General features: G+C 39.4%; 1 long non-coding RNA gene across 1 annotated transcript in view; it reads right to left on the reverse strand.

The window, feature by feature from the left end:
* LOC103541674 (uncharacterized) overlaps window positions 1–7,950 on the reverse strand; it is a 39,500-nt gene extending 31,550 nt beyond the window's left edge. The window contains exons 1-3 of the long non-coding RNA XR_011541632.1: window positions 7,789–7,950; window positions 6,942–7,126; window positions 4,861–4,992 (exon numbers count right to left, since the gene is read on the reverse strand). This is a non-coding gene — a long non-coding RNA (uncharacterized lncRNA). The remainder of the gene's footprint in view (window positions 1–4,860; window positions 4,993–6,941; window positions 7,127–7,788) is intronic.
* Between the last annotated feature and the right edge of the window lie 8,881 nt (window positions 7,951–16,831).

Genomic DNA, 16,831 nt, shown 5'->3' on the forward strand with positions numbered 1-16,831 from the left:
GTTTTTCTTTTAAAGTTATTTTGTCTGATATAAGTATTGCTACCCCTGAGTTCTTTTATTTGCCATTTGCATGGAATATCTTTTTCCATCCTTTCATTTTCAGTTTGCGAGTGTCTTTAGGTCTGAAGTGTGTCTCTTGCATGCAGCATATATATGGGTCTTGTTTTTTTTATCCAGTTGGCCACCCTATGCCTTTTCATTGGAGAATTTAGTCCATTGACATTTAAAGTAGCTATTGATAAATATGTATTTATTGCCATTTTGTTACTTTTTTTTCTGGGTGTTTTAGTAGTTCCTCTCTGTTCCTTTCTTTTCCTCTTGCTCTCTTCCCTTGTGGTTTGATGGCTTTCTTTAGTAATATGTTTGATTTCTTTTGTCTTACTTGTTTGCTTACTTATTATAGGTTTCTGATTTATGATTACCATGTAGGAACCTATATAATATTCTATGTATATAACAGTCTATATCGAGTTGATAGACTCTTTAGCTTAACCTCTTTCTAAAAGCTCTACTTTTTCACTCCCCTCATCCCACATTTTATGTTTTTGAAATCATATAATCTCTTGTTTTGTGTGTGTCTATCCATTACACCCTTATCATTGAAATAGGTAATTTTAGTACTTTTTTCTTTTAACCTTCATCTTATCCTCACAGATGTTTGATGTGGTACCTTTACTATATTTTTACCTTTACCAGTGATTTTATTGCCTGGTTTTTTTTGGGGGGGGGGCGGGCGGGTATTTTTTTTTTCATACTTTTTAAATCTCTATTTGTGGTCATCACTTTCCCACTTAAATAAGTCCCTTCAGCATTTCCTGTAGAACTGGTTTCTTGGTGATAAACTCCTTTAATTTTTGCTTGACAGGGAAGCTCTTTATCTCTTCTTCCATTCTGAATGACAACCTTGATGGATAGAGTATTCTTGGCCATAGGTTTTTTCCTTTTAGCACTTTAAATATGTCATGCCATTCTCTTCTCGCTTGTAGGGTTTTGGCTGAGAAGTCTGCTGATAGTCTTATGGGCTTTCTTTTCTATGTCACTTGTTGCCTTTCTCTTGCCAATTTTAGGATTCCCTCTTTATCTTTAATTTTGGACATTTTAACTATAATGTGTTTTGGTGTGAGCCTCTTTGGGCTTATCTTTTTTGGAGCTCTCTGTGCTTCCTGAACTTGAATGTCTGTTTCCTTCCTTAGATTAGGAAAATCTTCATCTATTATTTCTTCAAATAAATTTTCTGCCCCTTTGTCTCTCTCTTCTTCTGGGACACCTATAATATGAATGTTAGTGTACTTGATGTTGTCCCAGAGTTCCCTTAGACTGTCCTCATTCTATCTAATTCTTTTTTCTTTTTCTGTTCAGCTTGGGTGATTTCCTCTGGTCTTTCATCTAACTCGCTGATCCATTCTTCGGTATCCTCTACTCTGCTATTGAGTCCCTCTAGTGAATTTTTCATTTCTATTATTGTATTCTTCATTTCTGATTGGTTCTTTTTTATATTTTCCAATTCTTTGTTGATGAGCTCACTGCATTCATCTAGTCTTCTCCTAATGTCTGTGAGCATCCTTATGAGATTTTGTTTGAACTCTTTTCAGGTAGGTGGCTTATTTCTGTTTCATTTAGTCCTTTTTCTGGAGTTTTGTCCTGTTCCCTTGCTTGGAAAGTATTCCTTTGTCTCCTCATTATGCCTCTTTCTCTGTGCTTATTTCTATGTATTAGATGAGTCGGCTATGTCTCCTGATCTTGGAGAAGTGGCCTTATGTAAGAGATGCCTTTTGAGGCCCAGCAGTGTGCTTCCCTCTCATCACCAGTCTAAAAGATTCAGGAGTGACCCCTTTGTGGGCTACTTGTGTCCTTCTGCTGTGGCAGGGTTGCTCTTAAAGCAGGTACTCAGGGAGTCTAGTCTTTCCTTCCCTGGCCAGCTGTTTGTAAATCCAGTTTGGGGAGCCTCAGCGCCATTGGCTGCAAGGTCTAACAGCACACTCATGTTGCAGTTTCCCTGTTAATTGGGTAGGTACCCTGTGTAGCTGGTTGCTAGGCTCAGGGGCTTACAGTTGCTATAGGTCTCAGGACTACAGTGCTGTTGTCAGTTCTCTTAGGAGTGCAGCTGAGTGGGGCTGGCCCTAGGCAGGGAGTATTCAGTTGTTTCAGGCTTTGTAAGGTGGGGCTGATCCTTTTTATGGCTATTTGTGAAGCACAGGTCTTCTGCTCTGATAAGCCTCACCCTCCACAGGACCACACACACCATCAACACAGTCCTGGTCCATGCACGCTTCCCAACCCCCTGGTGCGTACCCCTTTGCCCCACTACAGAGGCCCCCACCTCTCCACCAATGCCTCCCACAGTTCACCTGGTCCTCACACAGGCCCTGCCCTACAGAAGCAGACACACTCACCTGCCTGTAGAGGCTAACGGCACCCAATCAATGCAGGCTGACAAGTAGCCTGAGGGCTTGCTGTTGGGTGGGGCTTGTCCCTAGGGCAGGCTGCCTGCCCTGGCTGAACTGGATTGAATCTGTGTTCTAGTGGATGTGGCAGACTCCTGGTCTAACAGGCCAGGGGAAAAACCTCAATGGCATCTGCCAGGGTCTGTGTCAGCATGCCTGGACCAGGTCAGAACAATGGCCTCCACCAATGTCTCAGTCCCCGGAGAGGTCCCTCCTCTCACCGAGATGCCCCCAGAGCCCACCTGGTGAATCTCTTTTCACCAAAGCACTGTCAGCCTTCTCTCTGGTGATTTTAGGTTGCTGAGATGAGTGAGTTTGTGAGTGGGCCCTTTAAGACCTGGGTCTTTTCGGTTTTCGTCCGATAACTTTTCTGGGGATATTCCCCGCTGCAGTTAATAGCCAGCGAAGCCAGACAGTAAGACCCTCATCTCCATTGTGCTGAGTCTGAAGGATGCTTATAGCAGTATCAGCTCTCACTCCAGACCTCACTCCTCCAGGGAGGACTGCGTACCTTAGGGTGTCTCTTGCCTGGCTGGCTGAGAAACTCCACTGCTCCTGAAGGTGACTTTTTTCTCTCCAGCAGGAATTTCTGCCTCTTCCACCTCAGTCAGGACTGTCCTTTGTTGTGGGGGTTCTTTTTATCCAGTTTTCAGTTTTCTATACAGGGTAATTTTTCCAAAAATCGTTGTAACCTTGTTGTGTTTGTGGCAGGTGATGAGTTCCGAGTCTGCTTATGCCGCTATCTTGATGAGATCTCTCGAAATTTGGAATTTTGACACTTCCATTTAAATTACTAAACATTTAGATTAGCAATATAGGACTATTTGGATGACTAGATGTAATCAGAACACTTTTATTTTCTAGGAGTGTCCTGGTCTGATTTCTCTCCAAGAGATGTCTAGCCCCTCAGAATGGGCAGTGAGGAGGAAAGGAAAAGTTGTTTTTAATTGCGCTCTATGAGTTTGCTGACTCAGTCCCTGCCATAGTGTTTTGAGTTGTCTTTTCCTGTTTTGTTTTTTTTTTTTGCAACTGAAAGGGTTCTAATACCATACCAAATGCTCCATGCATAAACACCAAATATACATAAAAATGAATTCCTAAAGTAATGTGTTACTTTGAATTCTAACTCTCTGAGCTTGTTGGAAAGGACATTTAGTAATCAGAAGAAATGTATTTTAATGTTGGCAAGGGCTTGCTAATGGTGAATTTTCAGGGGATTTTATAGGGAATCAAACACGAGATTGTACACTGACTTTCTCAAGAGAAAGTTAAGCACCAGTCTTCTTTTTCTCCTCATAGACGAATCAAGCCACAAGCTGCATGTATCCTGTTAACAGAGCTAGGGAGCTAAAGTTTCTTTTTGCATTCGGATTTCTAGGATATCTCTTGATGCTGATTTCCAATTCGTAATTTTATGGATCTATTTTCTCTGCCACTACATCTCTGCATTTTGAACAAATACTTAAAATTTGCTTCTCGCATTTGTAATTAAACAGTCAAACAGCCTAAGTCCAATAAGGATTTAATTGAGGCCAAATATTTGCTGCTTTTTGCATGCCTAATAATTTCCATCTTTGCCTTATTTGAATCATCATAAGTATTAGCATTTTATTTTTCTGCTCTCCACTCATTTTTATAAAATAGGCTCAAAGAAAATATTCAAATCATTGCATAAACCGACAATGCTTTACAGATAATAAAACAACATGGACAAAATAGAACCGATGACTGACAATGACTTCCTGGAAAGTACGGGGTAGATTTATAAATTTGATAAATTTTACTTGATTTTTAAGATGAATACTTTATGATTTTAATAGTACTTCGTTGGCAATTATGTTCAGGCTATTTGAAATGTCTAGACTCAAGCCTTTCTAAGTTCCCAATGCAAAAATGTAAATATTTGGGGCAAACACAATTTTGGATGACTCCTTGTCATATGCTAAAAGTCAAATGAGAGAATAAGATAAATAGAAGTTATGTTTTCCTTCAAATAACCTCTTTTGAAGTATTTTGTCAAGATATTCAGTGAGAGATTTCCAATGTGCCAATTCAAAAGTTTAAAAACAATCCAAGATAAATAAATACAAGACTAAAAGACCAAATATTACCAACACTACTAATGTATTCACTAGTTGAATGTCTCTAATTTGTGTTTGTCAAAAGCTTTCATCATGGAAATAGAGCTATAATAAGAAATGACAAAATTAAAAAGCATAGAGGCTAAGAATTTAATTTCTGCTTGAATTCTAATTCTGCCACTTGTTAGCCCTATGATCTTGGGAAAGTTACTTGGCTCACTATAATTCACTTTCCTCTTAGGTAAAAAAGGGAATAACAGTACTTTCTCCCCACTGGAGTTCAGAAGCAATTATGAGACAGAAAAGTAGAACATAGATGGTGATCAAAATATTACCTGCTAAACTGTTGAAGGCTAGAATTGAAGACGTAGCTTAGATGTATGGCAACAATAAGCTTCCAATACAGAGCGCCAGTCATACATCAGGTACTGCTGAAGCTGCTGGTCCCCCCACGTAGGAGCCTCCCTCTGTAAAACATAGGGTGTGGAGGAGCAACATAGAATGCATGCTCTCTGTGGATCCCAGATTAAAACGAGGTAGGGAGGGGCTAAGATGAGCATTTTTAAATTCTTCTCCCTAACTCATCAAGAAGAGAATTCACTCCTTTTTTCCTGGAAAGGAGTGAGAGGGTTGGCACAGAGTCGACAGGAGTATTCCATTAGTGAAGCTCTTTCCACAAGGGAAAATATGGAGGTGGGGGAAAGTTTTACCCCTTAACATTTTCTAGACTTTTGTTCTCTTAATCCTTTGGGCTTGCCCATTTAGCCTATATTCAACCAGGCTGTGGCTATCCCCTTGTGGGGAAGAGATCGGCCGATGATAAGGATAGTCCTATTCTCACTTTTTTTTTTAGGAAGATTAGCCCTGAGCTAATATCTGTGCCCATCTTCCTCTACTTTATAAGTGGGACGCCTACCACAGCATGGCTTGCCGAGCTGTGCCATGTCTGTACTTGGGATCTGAACTGGTGAACCCTGGGCCCACGAAGCAGAACGTGCGCACTTAACCACTGCGCCACCGGGCTGGCCCCCTCTTCTCACTTTTATAAGGTTCTTCCTCTGACACTAATCATATTCCTTTATGGGTCCTCCTGGTATTCCCCATGTGAGTAGTGTTATTTCTGGCCCAAGAATGCTCTTAAATAGGCTAGATGTGTACGTTAAATAAGTTAACCTAGAGACAATATTGTGCCCAAAGCTGAAAATCAATTTTCTATTTTATTTATCTACCCAAATTTTGTCTAGCCAAGTTGTCCAATTACATATTGCGTTATTCAGGTCCACTGCCAAGAAAGGCTCAGACATGTAAGAGATGTATTGGAAAAGGGAACTGGAGAAGACAAGGAGAGCCTTCAAACCATGCTGCTGGTCTGACACCTGTGTAAGAAGAGAAGAAAAGGATTCTTAGAATCTTAGAATGCAGTGCAGCTCCGAGAAAGTTTAAACCTGGTTGATGGGAAATCCTTGAGCCAAAGTCACTTGTTGGAGAAGCTCTGTATCTCGCTGGAATGGGCCTGCTTTAGTACCTTACACATCCTCAGTCATTGGCTAGGAGCAGCTGGCAGGAAGGGTGGCCTCAGTGTGAACATGTAGTGGCATTTGTGACACTTCTGGCTTCTAAAAAAGTTGAAAATTCTTCACATGGTGGCGGCCCCAGTCAATAGACTTTATGTGAAGTACTGTTCTTTCCTGTCTAACATATTCAGAACCTCTTACTTTACCTTTTTCCATTGAGTCCCATGTTTAAGCATCCCAGGCTGTAAAGAGTGGGGCTGTCTAGTTCCATATCCTCCACGATGTCTTACAAACAGCGCTTCAATCCTGAGCTGCAGGGGTTGTTGGCTTTACCTCTTGCGTGGCTAAGACACCTGCTTCCTATGATGACTTCCTCCTGCTTTCTACAGTTGTTTCAGCGGGATGATCACCCTCAGTAGAGACCTGAATTAAAGCTGCTTTTGGAACCTGTGCTCCCAAGAGCCTAGTGAGTTTCTATTACCTATGCTGTGTACTACTCAAGACCTTGTCTTCTACTTTGAATATCACAAGCCTTGAGTAGCATTTCTTTTAGTAACATCTTTTTCTGCAGCAAGAGATTAGGACTCTAGTGGTATATTTCCTTCCTCTGTTCCACTGCTATTTTTCAGAAAGAGTCATCTGAGTTTATAAAAGTTCCACCTGCTTTTTAGGTTGCTCCCTTTTTCCCTCTACCTACGGTATGTCTAGTACTACTGCTGGACTTAAGCACCTTCTTTCTTTCGCTTTAGTATACACTTTTCCTTTTGTCTCTCCTTTTGTTTTCTGGCCCAGACTTGCATTTTTCTTACACACACCTCTAAGTTTTGCCTTGTGGAGTCTCCTATAGTGAGACATATGAAATCTCTGCATTCTGTATTAGCCAAAAGCAAAGAAATTCTCACCTTCACCTTTCTGAGCTGCATAATATTCCCGGGAAACAGTCTCCTAGTAGATCAATATCCAGCCCAGGCCTGGACTTGACTTGTCATTGTCTTTTTCCAGCCTTGCAGGAACAGGACCTTTATCACTCTGCTACTGCCCTCGCTGAGAGCAGACCAGAACACATGCTTTTTGCAGGCTGGAATATCTGAAAGAGAACGGAGAAGAGGAAGGGAACACCAGTTACATTTCATCTTTATCATGTGCCCTGATCCACACCCCAAATTCATCAAAGTTGCTTCTCTTCTCCTGGGAGGTATTAGGTGTATACAGCCCAGGAAGATTACTCTAATGGTTGCCCCCCCCCCCCCCCCCGTGTGGAAAGAGATATCAAGAGTGGGGAGTAACCATTTCCCCAGAGAAGTATGGAAAATACTTAGCACATGCCTGAAGAGAGGTTATTACTCAATAAATACTGACTATTATAAACAGAAAAGGAATTGAAAATTGAGATGAAAATTGGTTTCTAGTGTGTTATTTATAGGAATAGCTAAAGGGAATAAGTATAAACGACAGAAGTAGGGCAACTAAGCAAATTCTCCAATGTTAGATTTTTTTCCTCAGAGTTTTATTTCCTTAGAGTAAAACTCTATGCTTAAATTGTCTTTTTAATTATCGTTTATGAATGCAAGCTACTTCAGACATGGAACCAGAGTGCAGACAAATGAACACGATTAGGTTGGTGTGAATTTTTTTTTCTTGGCGCTCAGGACCGCAGAATTGGATGAATCCTAATCTTTGGTTACGACATACTCTCCTCCTTGGTTCCCCCCTTTCTGCCTCCCTGCCCTTCCTCCCTCCATGACCTACCTTCTTCCTATCTTGCTCCCTCTCCTAGGGAATCTCACAACATCAACACTTTGTTCTGAGTGGAATAGAACTTCAGGGTTCCTCTGCCCTTCTTTTCCTTCCCCTCCCGGGAGACTGTCTTTGTTTGTTGGGCTGAGTTTGAAATTTGAATAAACACTGAAAGTGACAGACTTGCCTCATCTGGAGGATGAAACTGCAGTTTCTTTTGGTTTCTCCCAGAATTCTAAGGGCATCCCTAAAACTCAAAGGAAGGGCGTGGTTTTGACTCAAACTTTGCCCTTTTTGCCAACCTTAGGGAGTCTGGGTTGAGTTAGGGGGAATGTAACAAAACCTGACAATAGACAAATCTAATGTGGTTTGGAGTTTTATTATGAAACTTCTGTGCAGTTCTGCTTTTCACCCAGTTGTGTCATAGGAAAACAACCAAAACATTCATTTCAGTTTTTGCTAGCCATCTTTTGGAATAACACAAATACATATTCAGTATTTAAATATTCTGTATTGTAACTAACAGATTATCATAAGATGTTGAAATTGTATTATGTACTGATTCACAAATCACGGTTTTAAACTATTTCCCTACTTTCCTTCAATTATAAGTATGATTTTATATATAGATATATATTACATACAATATCATAGATCTGCATAAAAATATACACATTAAAACACAAATAAAACATTGGACTTTTAATTACTTTTTTATTAATCAGTTTATATTCATTAAAGAAAAATTGGATAAAACAAAAAATTAGAGAGAAGGAAAAACTACATATGGGGCAATTTCTTAATTCATTCTACTGGCAACTGATATTGTGCTAGGTGCTGAGAAAAATACATAGATGACTGGGACATGGACCGTACCCTTTCGGAGAGAGACATAAATAAAATATATGTATTTTAAATATTTAATGAAAGGTTAAGTTTGTCAAGCATCGTCAGTATTCCTGTGTCTTCCTGTTACCTTTAACCCAGTCATTTAGACTTAGGCTCCGTTTACCCAGGGATCATATGATCTGTGGGTATTTGGGCTGTGCTATGACTTAACTTGACATCCAGTTCTCTTTAGACTGCATGTATCTGCACTTCAGTCTTTTGAGAGGCAGCAATTGGAAAGAAATTTTTCCATTTGTTACGTGGGCCAGCCAGATGAGTGATGAAAAATGTAGTGTTGATAGTGCCCACTGAAGACAAAGAGACTACATTAAGATTGAGATAGGGAAGGGACATGGTTATATAGTATATTGATAACTCATTCCAAATTTCACAAGAAGGACAACCACCAAAGCAGAACATTTTTCTCTTTTTTTTATTTTTTATTTTTTTTGAGGAAGATTAGCCCTGAGCTAACATCTGCTGCCAATCCTCCTCTTTTTGCTGTGGAAGACTGGCCCTGAGCTAACATCTGTGCCCATCTTCCTCTACCTTCTATGTGGGACACCTGCCACAGCACGGCTTGCCACACCGAACCGTGTCTGCACCTGGGATCCAAACCGGTAAATCTTAGGCTGCCAAAGTGGAACGTGCGAATTTAAGCTCTGCACCACTGGGCCAGCCCCAGCAGAACATTTTTTCTAAACTTATTTTGAATACTATTTTGAAAAGAGGATTTTAACAAAATAGTCTAGTCAATAATTTTACAACTTTTAATAGATATATTAAGTCCCATGTTGATCATTTATAAAGTTGAGTCAAAAATCAATTAGTTTTATGTGTCTCATTATATACTATAGTAGATTTCCATTGGTTTCAGATAATTAGAACTATGAGTCTAAGATTTCGAAATAATTATTCTGGGAACTATACAAAAGACGTAAAGTTGTGAGACCCTATACCCATGATCATGTAACAGAGCAAGGAACTAGAAGAAAATATTTCAGTTCTTAAGTAAGCTGGTTGTGGCAGCTGGACACAAAGGACAAACTGGTAGTTGTCTAATTCTGGCTTTCTTCCACTGATGAAGCAAAACCAGATAGCGTCTAATTCTCCCCTAATTATGTTTTTTACACACTTTTCTATGCATATCAAACTCCTAACAAAATCAACATTAATATAATCTATTGCTTTCATTTATCCATCTGTCTACCATCCATTCATCCAGTAAATATTTATTATCTACCTACTACGAGGGAAAGCACTTTTCTGGACACAGTATTACGAAATGCCTCAGCTGAAGAACAGTTGCATGTCACTGAGATACGAGTTTATATTATAAAATGAATCTGCTATGGAAGTTTATTGGAGTTTATTTACAAAATAAATGAGCTTAAATTTAAGGAGCAAATAGCACTCAGTTTTCAAAACTGAGGGTTGTTTGTTTGTTTGTTTTTTAGAGAACATTCCTAAACTACCATGAAGTTATGAGTTCTGAGTTTCTTTTACTAACAAGCAAATGAAAACCCTTCCCATGGCAAGGAGCACTGGCAGTGGATTATTTGACTCTCATTGTGGTTTATTTTGTTATATGATGAATCCCATTTTTTTCTTTGTTAGTTACAGAGGATGAGAAAAATCTGGTGGCTATATTTTACATAGGCACACACACATAAAAAATTGTTCCCCAAACTGTATATCGGGCTCTTCATTCTCTCTCCAGAGTCCTGGGCATCTATTAGCCCTTGCCAACTAGACATTTCCCCACTAGCACTCCACAGGCGCAACAAACTCAGTATGTGTAAAGCTGAACTTTATGTCATCTTCCACAAACCTAGTCTTCTTCAATCCTCTCCCATAATTAACAGTACCACCATCCACCTAGTCTCTCAAACTAGAAACTGGATGCTCGTCTAGAGCCTATCCTTGCTGGCATTCCTCATAGTTATTAGGTTGTCAAGTTCTGTTAATTTTATCTTCAGAATAGGTCTAGAATTTTTGCTTCATTATCACTCCCATTGCTTTAGTGCCACTCACCTTTATCTTGCCTGGACTATTGCAAAGACTTCCAAAATGATCTTCCTACTTCTGGTCTCTCATTATTCTAGTCCATCCTTTATACTGACAATAAAGTTATCTTTTTCTAACTTAAGTATGCTCATGTCACTCTCTCGCTGAAAGTCTTTAAATGGATCCTCATTAACTACAGGACTGAGTCTAATCGTCTTAGCATGGCATTTAAGAACATTTGTAAACTAGTCCTAAATTGTCTTTGTAGACCCATCTTTCCACAAGAATTATGTGCTTCTGACAAATGGGATTGCTTGCCTAAATATACCATGCACGCTCTTTTTATATCTATGAGCTATTGAATATGCTGTCTCTTTGCCTAGAATGTCATTACTCACTTTCCTACTTGGTAAACCTCTACTTATTGTTCAGGGCGTAGCTCAAATATTACCTGCTTTAAGAGGTCATTTTTGGGGGCCGGCCCCGTGGCAGAGTGTTTGGGTTCGCGTGCTCTGCTTCGGTAGCCCAGGGTTTTGCTGGTTCGAGTCCTGGGCGTGGACATGGCACTTCTCGTCAGGCCATGCTGGGGCAGCGTCCCACATGCCACAACTAGAAGGACCCACAACTAAAATATGCAGCTATGTACTGGGGGGATTTGGGGAGAAAAAGTAGGGAAAAAAAAGAGGTCATCTTGGAAGTCCTCTGGGAAAATTAGTACCTCTGTTCTTTGGGCTGGGCTATTCTTTCTTTGCCTTTCTAGACTCTCTCTCCAGCATTCTCTACCAACCCTGTGCCCTTGGAGGCTGACCTCTTTGGACAACATTAACCCGATTTTCTTACCCTTTGACTTTCCGGTGGATTTAAACAATGAAAGGCACTAGAAGAAGCTCAGAGGGCAGAAGAGAGCAAGATTGTAGTAATATTTCCCTAACTCTCTCCCTCTCAGGCCTTAGATTGTCAGGAGCTGCATTAATCTACTGAAAGAGTTGTGTTGGGTAGAACTCTCTTATAGCTAGAGCTTTCTTTCTGGATTTTGGTAGTAGCTCCTTTTCTTTGCCTCTTCACGCTTAGGGATGGGAGCAATTTCTCAAAGTTGTTGCTTAATTATTCCTAACTCTACCTATAACTTTGTAAATAAGTCCTTTATTAAACTCTCTTTAATCATTCCTTTTGAGTACGCCGTCTGTTTCCTGTCCTGACTGGTACGCTCCTGTGATACCACTTAGATATCTCTTTAACTGTACTTAACACATTGTGTTACAACTATTTTTGCCTATCTGTCGATTTCCCCCATTAAACTCCTTGGGACAAGTCTGAATCCAGGAAAAGAATCCTTGTGACTAGGTAGAGAAGAACCTTGCTTTCCTAGGAGAGCTTTACAAAGACCATGGTAGGACATACAGAGGCCAGACCAAGGAGGGATCTCTGGAATGTGCAGAAAACCTGAGGACATGGGAGTAATCTTTGAGAATCAGATGAGGAACTGCCTGCCTGCCTTGATCAGAGGAGTCAACCTGGTTGAAAAGAAAATCAGAAAGCTGGGACTAAAAGATCTGACCCAACTAATTAGTTCTGGCAACCTCAACCCAGTTTGGGCTAAAGTCTGAGATGCTTTGTCTGGCATTTGGAATCCACTGATAGCAGCTTCCGGATTTCATTCGGTAAGGGGACCAAAAACTGTTAGCAAGAGGGCAATGACTCTAAGAACTGTGTAAGACTTTTAAAACTTCCATAACTGTTGGAGGTGAGAGTTGGAGTATCTCAGTAAACAGCACTTCTCCTTCTGGCCCAAGTTTTCAATAAATTGAGAAATAAAAGATTAAGAAGGATGGAGTAAAAAATAACGATGATAATAGTAATGATAGCTCAAACTTATTTGAGCTTATAGAACACTTATTTTGTGACAGGCACTGTTCTAAGTGCTTTACATATGTTAGCTCAATCTTCACGACAACTCTATGAATAGACACTCTTAGTCCCATTTTGTAGGTGGAAAAATTGAAGCACAGGGAGGTTAAGTAACTTGCACAAAGTCACATGGCTATTATGAAGTGGCTAATCTAGGGTATTAACCAGTTTGGCTCCAGTGTCTATGCATCTGACTGTGACACTGTATTGCCTCTTGAGATATAATATATTTATTATAGATAAAACTGATGTTGGAAAACATGATTTGTATCTATGAACAAGAATTCCTAAGAGTGAAACCCTAGTCACAGACAGTGCCGGGCTTCTGCAGGTTTCCTTACACAGGGGCTGTCTCTGGAAAATTTAGGATATGGAACAGCAGAGAAGTGATCTTGTTTGCAGGGAGGCTGGCTATGAGGAGAGGGAGAGAGATGGAGAGAGAGACAAACAGACAGAAAGACAGAGGGGACAAACAGGGGGCTTGCCTACACATGCTCACTTTCTTTTCTCATATTCATCAGTCAGATTCGGTAAATTCTTCTCCTGGGAGAGAAAGAGTTGAGGGTGGAGGAAGGTTAAGAGTATTTATTATGCTTGTGGAGCCCCCTCCACCTGGAAGGAAACATCAGGAATTGAGAAGAGATATTTTGAAATATAGAAACATAGAAATATAGGAACAACATAATGTTCCTATATTTATAACTTTTTTAGTTCTCAATATCAATGCCACATTGTACTGTAGTTATTTGCTTGTCTGTCTCTTCCTCTCTCTTCCTCACATACAAGCTTCTTAACAGCAGAGATCTTTTTTCTATTAATCTATGGATCTCCAGTGACTGGCACATGGTAAGCACTCATAGTTGCTTATTAAATGAAAGAATGAATAAATAGATATTTTTCTCTAATTCTCAGAAAATGCAGAAGTAAGAATATTACACACTAGGATTAGTTAGATCTTAGTAATAGATTGGCTGCTTCAGAACTTCACCTCCTTGGTTTGAGTTCATCCTCAGCCTCTGTAACACCTAGCTTTTATTTTTAATATAAAGGCTTAACAGGTGAGCTGGACAAGCTGAAAGCTTCCTACTTACTGCTGCTGCTACTCGTGGCTTTTCTGAAACTGGAATCGGAAAAGGTGGTAAGCAACAACACAGCCTGGCAGCTTGGCGCATATCTTGTTTATCCCTTGTCCAGCAGAGAGAAGTACATTGTAGAGGAGGTGGGCTTTGGTGTCATTCAATCTGGTTTTGAAAACCCACTTTGCAACCTACTAGCCGTGTAACCTTGGGCAGAGCATGCTTGCAGCAAAGGAGCTATGTTCTAGTGGTTTTTAGGCAATTTCCTTCTGTGAGGACGTCATCTGCTTTTCAGAAAGATTCCCATTTGACTGCTTTTATGGAATTACTCATGCCCTAGCCCATGACCTCCTTTTCCATTTTTGAAATCTGTCTGCTTTATCTTCCAGACATCAGATTCTGCTGTCTGATAGCATGTGACTATCGAGAAATGTGATTATTTCTCTTACTTCTTTAATTTATCCTGTTTTTCTAGTTTGTGATTATATCTCAATTAACTATTTCCTTAGTTACTGATTGACTTAATGGAATCCAGCTTCATTGACATAATTTGTGAACTTTGGCTACCACTAACATCTATTTGAACCACAGTAGCTTGTCAAATTGCCCTGATATTTTTATTGCATCTTCCAGAACCGCTGAAGCTTACTACCAATGGTCACTTCAAAATGCATCAGTTATTTTAGCCTCTCAATAGAGTTATCCAAATGTTTCATGTTTCCTTGACCAATCAAGCCTGTGTATTTTGTACCTGGTAACATATTTCTGGAATGCTATATGGAATTATCCAAATCCTAAACATCTAAAGAAATGGTCATTTATAACCAGGACACAGAAATGAATAACAGACCCAGTTTTCTGAAACTGGACTTCCACTGTATTATGGGACAACTTTTTGTCAACTTGCTTCCGTTTACTAATCCTTCCATGGTCCACCTATTCCAATGAGCCAAGTTCATTCTTGTTTTCACAGACTGTTGGTTCACAGATTCGGAAACTATTCCCTGAAGGCTGCTAAATAATAAGTAAGGGTGAAATTTGCTCACATTTAGGTAGAATTTCACAGTTTATAAAGTGTTTTGTATCCATTCTCTCACTGGATTTGGGGTCTAGAACAGAGGACCTTATGTGGATCCATTTTTAAACAACTAGAATAATGGTTCTCTGTTGTGTAATTTTGACATCCTGGGTGTGTTTCTGCCTCCAAGGCCGCTGCACATTCATTAATTAATTCATTCAACTAACATTTATTAAATCTTCCTCTGTATTAAGCATTGTGCTAGAAATTCTGGAAAAAAGATGAATCTGACATGGTCCTTGTATTTCAGCCAGGGAGAAGGATTTACAATTAACCAACAAAAATACAATGTTAAAATACTGTAACCTAGATTTATATAAAGAGCTAAAAGAATACAGCAGGAAGAGTTTAATTCAGGCCCAAGCTTTGGGCTGCTTAGGCATCAGAGACGAGGAAGTTATTTTTAAAAAAATTAACAGCACAACAAAACCCTGAAGCAAAGTAAGATGAATTTAAATTCATTTAAGAGTTTTAAAAAAATTCTGTGTAATAGATTAATAATTTTTTCTTGGGAGTGTGGGGGATGGTACGACAGGAGTAGCAGTTGTGAAATCTAACAAATGAGATAGGGTGTCACAACTTCAAAGAGGTTAGAAATCATTGTCCTAGTACCCTCGAAGTTTAAACACTGTCTTACTCAGACCTTGTTACTTATAATTTCTAGGCAATGCGTACTGGGAGAAATTTGTGCCCAATAAGCAGAACTAAAGGGTTTTAGTAGCAATCACTTACTTATCTTTATCTTAATAATTGTGATAAGGTGACTACATGGCATCAGAACTAGATGAATATTTCCCACTTCATAACTAATTTTATTTTAAGTTTTATACTTGAAGGATATTGGGAAAACATCCTTAATTCTCATGTACCTAATAGTAAAGACAACAGTGATTTCTTTTCTATTTGGTTACAAACGTTCTTGGCTGGGGGATGTGTATGTGTGTGTTTTAAATGGTATTTTTACCATTATAACATACGAAAAAGCTCTACTTGAGTTCTTTTTTCAAAAACAACTATAACAGAAGAATGAACAAACAGGATTACCTCTATAACTAATATTGACTTAACTTTATAGGGTCCCAGGCCTGAACTCCTCTGTTTATTCATGAAACAGAATAAGGCTATTGGTCCATTCGGATTTATTTCCAGCCTTCACAGTTCAGACTGTGCAGCCAGTTTAACTCTTCGCCTCTCAGGTGACGCAACTTACAAGGGTTATAGAGAAGGCCACGGCAGTCCTGGGAGGTTGTGAAAGAACCCCAAGCCCTGGCCCACAGCCCAGTAGACTAGAGTCTCTCAGCAGAAGAGAGTTTCCACTGCTTACACTTGGGAGTTACCCCTCGTTTAGCCTTTGTCTCAAACCATCTGGATGTCAAATGTGCTAATAAGCAACTGACTCACTGGCAGAATAAATTCAGTCTGGTGATTCTGTTCTGGAAGGCTCTGTAATGACAGAGATACTGGCAATAAAACAACAAAGCAATTTCCTAAGTTTTGACGTTGTCAAACCAAGTTGTGAGATGGCATGTTGATAACTGAGAGTGGGTACTGGAGGCTTGTCATAGTGGCTCAGCTTTTTTTGTAGATGAAAGAAGCCCTATTTAAATTTTGTCCAATACCCTTTTCCTAGATCTCTTAAAAGTATTAAGTGTGGATCCCTTCTTAGAAATCCTGTAATTATTTCACAGCTCTCACTGTGACAATTTTGGGGAAAGTATAATGAAACTTGGCAGTTCCCTGAATTATCAAGATCATTTAAAATTTGACCATTAAGCTAATGCCAGAGGATAACAACTTTGAGTTCTCTCAATCACCGTATTATGCAAGAAAAATGATATTTGTTCTAATAAGACTAGGTGTGTGTGTATCTTGGTATAATACTTTTTTATTTTCCTGTACTGGCTCTTATACTGACCTATTTCAGACAGAGATGAAAAATGTGAATGTGTGTGTTATTTTTTTTAATATAGAAACAGACATTTAGGTAATGGGAAAGGTCATTTTTGTGAGGTGGCTAGTGAGCACAAATGCATTTATTCATTTTGGTTCAAGATCTTGTTTCATTTTATTATTAGTGAGAAGCATTTGTCAAGAATTT

This window comes from Equus przewalskii, chromosome 6, assembly GCF_037783145.1.
Source record: "Equus przewalskii isolate Varuska chromosome 6, EquPr2, whole genome shotgun sequence".
Classification (NCBI taxonomy): Eukaryota; Metazoa; Chordata; class Mammalia; order Perissodactyla; family Equidae; genus Equus; species Equus przewalskii.